General features: G+C 39.6%; 1 protein-coding gene across 6 annotated transcripts in view; it reads left to right on the top strand.

The window, feature by feature from the left end:
- LOC143041074 (uncharacterized) overlaps nt 1-6,000 on the top strand; it is an 86,052-nt gene that overhangs the window by 66,764 nt on the left and 13,288 nt on the right. The window lies entirely within an intron of this gene.

Here is a 6,000-nt window from a genome sequence, read left to right as displayed (position 1 = left end):
TATCATTACTGAAACCAGGGGACCTCAACCGAAGATCGAAAAACAGCACTGCATAAACAATGGCCTGACTCTTGATTAATCTATTGAGTGGCCTCACCTGATAACAGGGGCCTTGATTGGCCTTCTCCTCTGATAAGAGGGGCCTTAAGTGGCCTTCTCCCCTGTTAGAATAAAAGCCTCAAATGCATCGACACCACTAGATTACTTGGAGATGGCACCATGTAACACAAAATTTGCCCAAGAGTTAAAACTAATATTTTCAAATTCCCTATGACATAAATAAGTAAAACTGAGCAGTCACCAAGTTCAGACTTCGGTTCTGAGTTCATGACATCGATTTATTGATTTTTTACCACTTTTGCTTATTAATTTAATTTTTTTCCACAGTATCTGCTTCGAAATCAAATGATTCCTGTTAAGTATAATTTTGATTGATGTTAATACAATTAATATGATATATCAATGATGAAAAGGAAGTTCTCCAGGCCCCGTCTTTAGAAATGAAAATAGAAAGGAAACGAGTAGGGTATAATTATGTATTATAATACAGTCCAGTGATGCAGAGCGTTGATGAAGAGTATTGCTCCGGAGAATTGATACAGAATTGATCCAAAAATTTAGCGTCATAGTGTAATCAAAAAGAAGTTTGTCTACGAGATTGGCGATTGTATTTCAGTTCACTTTCGCGCAAAAGGTTCCAGATATAGTCCCCCATCATACTTTCACTGTACTGTTTCTAGTAGCGCTCCTCGAAATAGCTGACATCCTGGTGAAATCTTTCACCTTGTTCTTCTGAGTAGTCTTCCATGTTCTCTTTGAACTCATCAAGGTGGGCGTGTAGTACGTGCAGTTTCAGCGACATCCGGCAACCCATGCTCCGGTATGTGTCCACAAGTTCGTCAATGATTACCCTGTAGTTCTCTGCCTTGTGGTTTCCGAGGAAACCTTTGACTACAGAAACAAAGCTTATCAAAGCGGCCCGCTCAACATCAGACAGTTTCTCAGGAAAGCTGTCGGAGTCAATAAGTCTCTTCACCTGAGGGCCCACAAATACGCCTGCCTTGACCTTCGTCTCCGACAACTTCAGGAACAGCTTCTGGATGTGTTTCAAGGCCTCACCCTCTGGATCCAGCTGTTTAACAAACTGCTTTATGAGGCCCAATTTGATGTGTAGGGGTGACATCAGTATTTTCGTTGGCTCCACCAGCGGTTCTTGCTTCACGTTATGGGCCCCAACCTCATAGCCGGTCCTGAGGGGCCACTTCCTCTTCTCGTAGTGAAGGGCTGTATTTCGGCTATCCCAGAGGCACAGATAGCAAGGGAACTTGGTGAAGCCTCCCTGAAGCCCCATCAAGAAGGCCACCATCTTGAAATCACCAATAACCTCCCAGCTGAATTGTTCGTACTTCAGTGCACTCAGCAGGATTTTGACATTCTGGTACTCTTCTTTCATGTGCACTGAATGAGCCAGAGGAATCGAGGGCCACTGATTTGTGTTGTGCAGTAAAACAGCCTTCAGGCTTTTAGATGAACTGTCGATGAAGAGCCGCCAGTCAGAAGTGTTGCAGGGAATGCCCACAGCGTCGAAGAGTCCTCTGATGTCATGACAGTAGTACATCCTATCTCTAAGAGTGAAGAACAATGAAAGCTAAGATGCCGCTTCCTCTGGGAAGTAATTTGAACGCTGTCATCCAGCAAGTCCTACTGCTTCAGTCTGGAAATGAGCAGCTCGGCGCTGGACTTTGTCAAGGCCATTTCTCTTATGAGGTCATTGATGTCCTCTTGTTTGGGGTAGTAGGGGCACCTTTCACCAGCCACCCGGCGTCGACGGCGCACAGCAGATGATGCACCTTGCTCCTCCTCAGAATCATCATAGCTTGCTTCTTCTGCTGGACAAGATTGATCTTTCAATGGAGGCTGTGGCACAGGTAGGTCCATTGTGTTATGGGGAACAGGTGCAATAGATGACGGAATGTCAGGGTGCTCAATGGGAGGCGTATTCTTCCCCTTTTCTTCGTTTTGTTGGGTCCACCATGCAGAAATAACAGTCCGTGAGATGATCTGAAGGCTCATGCCAGACACGGGGGATAGCGAAACGCATTGCCCTCTTCTCTCCTCTAAACCAACCTTCAAGAGTGCGGCGGCAGTAGTCACAGATGACATGTGGTGCCCAGCGTTTGTCTTGGTCACCGACTGGTATTCCGAAGTAGGCATGATAGGCTTCCTTTGCACGGGTGCAACTGTTCAGGTAGTGTTTTTAGCCCTCTTTGCGAAGAATTCTCCGCGCACGTAGCAGAAGGAATCCGTTGGGAATTTGCAACCACGAGCCGCCATAACATTAACTTCGTCACACGTCTGAAAAAGTAAATTAATTAATTTAACCCTAAATGGACATAAATCTTTTTATAACCTAAACCACTGTAACAACATGTATTGAGAAATAAAAAAAAAATATTCAACTTACCTTTAATAAAATAAAGTGATAAAAAAACGAACTGCGTGATGACCAGAATTACGATCCTTATGGGCTACGACACTCCTCGACGAAGGAGTCGAAGTCTGTAGCCCTTTGAGGATTGAAGGCTGCGTTTGATTGTAGTCAGAATAAAATATTTGTAGTTTTACCGACCTCCTTCTTGCTTTGACCTTCCGAACCTGACACCTCCCACACCTTTATTTATGTTTGGAATTATTATATGTTTTAATATAAGAGATATTTATATTTTAGGAAGCAAAGAATCAGACAATTTTTTATTTTAATAACCTCAGTCCAAATTTGACCCTAGATTTTGGAAAACGCATCGTATGTATTTAAATTGAATACCTTGTCTCGAGTATTCCCGCATCAAAGCCAAAATGAATGTGACTTGATCTTCGAAAATGCAGATTCCCATCAGTTCCTGACACTACACACACGCACAGCTCGATGGTGCAGTGGTACCGTTCTCGACCCCTAATTCAGAGATCCAAAATTGAGCTCCGCCCAGGACAGGAAAAAAATGCGTGGCTGCATTGCAAGCCGGCACTCCAATTCTGGTGGGCAAGAAGTGTGTGTGTGTGGGGGGGGGGTGAGTGTGTAAGGTAATATTACCCAGAGATTGGGCGATGTATGAGCTCTGAACTATCATCTGGGAGGGTTATAGCTATTGACTACATGTCCAACACGTGATTCAAGACCAAGGTGAATCTCACACACACACACACAATTATATATATATATATATATATATATATATATATAATATATAAATATATATATATATAAATATATACAGATATATACATATATATATATATATATATATAAATTATTGCCTCGCCTTTCAGTAAGTGGAGAACATGCAGTCTCACAGCTGATGGCAATGATGCTAGGACCCTCCCATAGATCTCACTGGGAAGAAACTTTGAACTGTTGTCTACATTGAATCAGTGTGGAATTGTTTCTTTGTCACTGGCTAAGAATGCTAGGAGGAGGTGAGCAGTCACCAGATGTCAGCTCTTCTTGTGTATAAAGGTGTAAGAAATACAGTTAAAGATAATAGAGATATTGGATCATGTCCAGAGACTGGGTGTCACCCCCTCAGGACTGCAGTGAGAGAGTTGATGGGTTTTGAAAATGGGCAGTTTCACTCTTCACTGTCCATCTTACAGCAGGCTCACGACATGCAGGTAACCGTCATTGGCCCCCATATATATATATATGTAATATATATATATATATATATATATATATATATATAATATATATATCACAACAAAGTTATGTCGTAGCACATTTGTAAAATAATACTGATGACCCACTTTCGGAGAAGAATAAGCGAAAGTATAAAGATCTGTATATTTCGATCACTAACTGTGATCCTCTTCAGCACATCTGCTGAAGAGGATCACAGTTAGTGATCGAAATATACAGATCTTTATACTTTCGCTTATTCTTCTCCGAAAGTGGGTCATCAGTATATATATATATATATATATATATATATATATATATATATATATATATATATATATGTATATGTACAGTGGCGGATCCAGGATCAAAATTTGGGGGGCTAACCCGAATTTTGTAAATATAGATGACGCTTTTATGGGGGGGGGGGCTAACTTGAATATGGTAAATATAGATGACACCTTTAAGGAGATACAATCTGTAGCACGAATAAGATGATTATATAAATTGAAGTATATATTCTCACTTGATTTAGTTTCAAATTATTGGGCAAAAGTAATACTATATCTTGCATTTTTAAAGATTCACCCTCAATAATGTGTTGAATATCCTTCCAATTATTCTCACTGAAGTGTTTCATTAAATGCTGGGGGGGGGGGGGAGAATGTCCCACTGTATGGCTCCTTTCTGCCACATACCGGTGTACACAAGGCAGGTTTCTTGGCCTCTGCAATGAGGTAATGAAAGAACTAACTTGGGCAGGGGCTTTAGACCCCTCAGCCCCCTGGATCCACCACTGTGTGTATGTATATATATATATATATATATATATATATATATATATATATAATACAGACACACATATATATGTATATATACATATATATATATATATACATACATATATATACATATATATATATATATATATATATATATATATGTATGTTACCTCCTTCGCGTGAATAGAATCCTTTGGTTGTGCTGTGTCATGCCCTTGTGTACATAAAGTCTCCTGTTTGTATTTTTAAGGCACATCTTGCTTGAATATGATGTGTAAAATATATGTTAAAGTGTACTTCTTAAAATGTGAAGCATTATGCAATACCCGACTACTGGGGCGCGCCTCATTACGTACTGTCAGATGACGTCAAGTTCAGAAACGTAACATAATTTGGCTGGAAAATTCCTTCTGCTTTCCCATTGGTTGGAGAATTTTAAACTATCGCTTTACTTACGTTCTGTCATACCGAGAAACGTCGGCTACCATTCCCGGGGGATATAAGGTGAAGGAGAGGGCGACCTAGGTGAGACACGGTGAGAAACACACAGAAAAGAGAGTCAATAGCGAAAAGAAGCAGAGAGATCCAGAACGAGAAAAGAAGCAGACGACCAGGGCCCATCCGAATCTACGTAGAAATTATTCTACATTCGTCGATTGCGACAACTCCGCTAAACAAGTCCTTTGGACCTCAACGATTGCCCATCTCCACAATAAGTGCCAAGAATTTGTGTTTTCCCGAATTGTTTTGGACATCTCCAGACTGCTGCTGGACTACGTGGGACTCGACACTGTTATTTCTCAACTACGGAACATCAACCTACACCTTACGTGTTCCCGACTACCAGAAACTTCAACTACCAGAAGTTATCGTACATAAACTTCAACTCAAACTACCCATTTGTTTCTTAGGCCGTTGGTGCAACTTCAAACAACCGGTATCAAGACTTGTCTACACCATAATTAAGACTTCGTTTCTCCCACCTGTTCTTACGTGCTGCATACTTTTTTTAAGCACACTCAATATAACAATTTAATGACATATATATTGTTATATTTTATAATTCTATGTCCATTTATATTGTGTGTTTATTTTTGTGTAATATTTGATTTTAACGAAGAGTTTAATTATCCTGCCTGAACTCTGTCATTCTCCGAACTGCGCACGGCCTTAATTTTTTTTTCTCTCGTGTCGCGACTAGCCTGGCCCATAGGTGGGTCGTGACAATATATATACATATATGCATATATTGTAGTACACCTAAACTGTATAGTATACTACATAGTAAGCCTTCAGAGGACCAAATCATGTTCCTTTTTATATTTGTGCTCTATTTTATTTGTATCCCATGCCTTGATATATGTACGAGTAACTGAACAAAATAGTCATGATTTTGGAAATGCTCTATCTGTGTTGTAATTTGCAATTCATCTGTAACCCAATAAGACTAATTTTATCGTATTATATATATATATATATATATATATATATATATATATATATATATATATATATATATATTATATATATATATATATATTACAT

Source organism: Oratosquilla oratoria, chromosome 30, assembly GCF_046742065.1.
Source record: "Oratosquilla oratoria isolate Oo_2021 chromosome 30, ASM4674206v1, whole genome shotgun sequence".
Taxonomy (NCBI): Eukaryota; Metazoa; Arthropoda; class Malacostraca; order Stomatopoda; family Squillidae; genus Oratosquilla; species Oratosquilla oratoria.
Note: the sequence above shows the minus strand (reverse complement) of the source record. Positions and strands in the feature narration are given on the sequence as shown.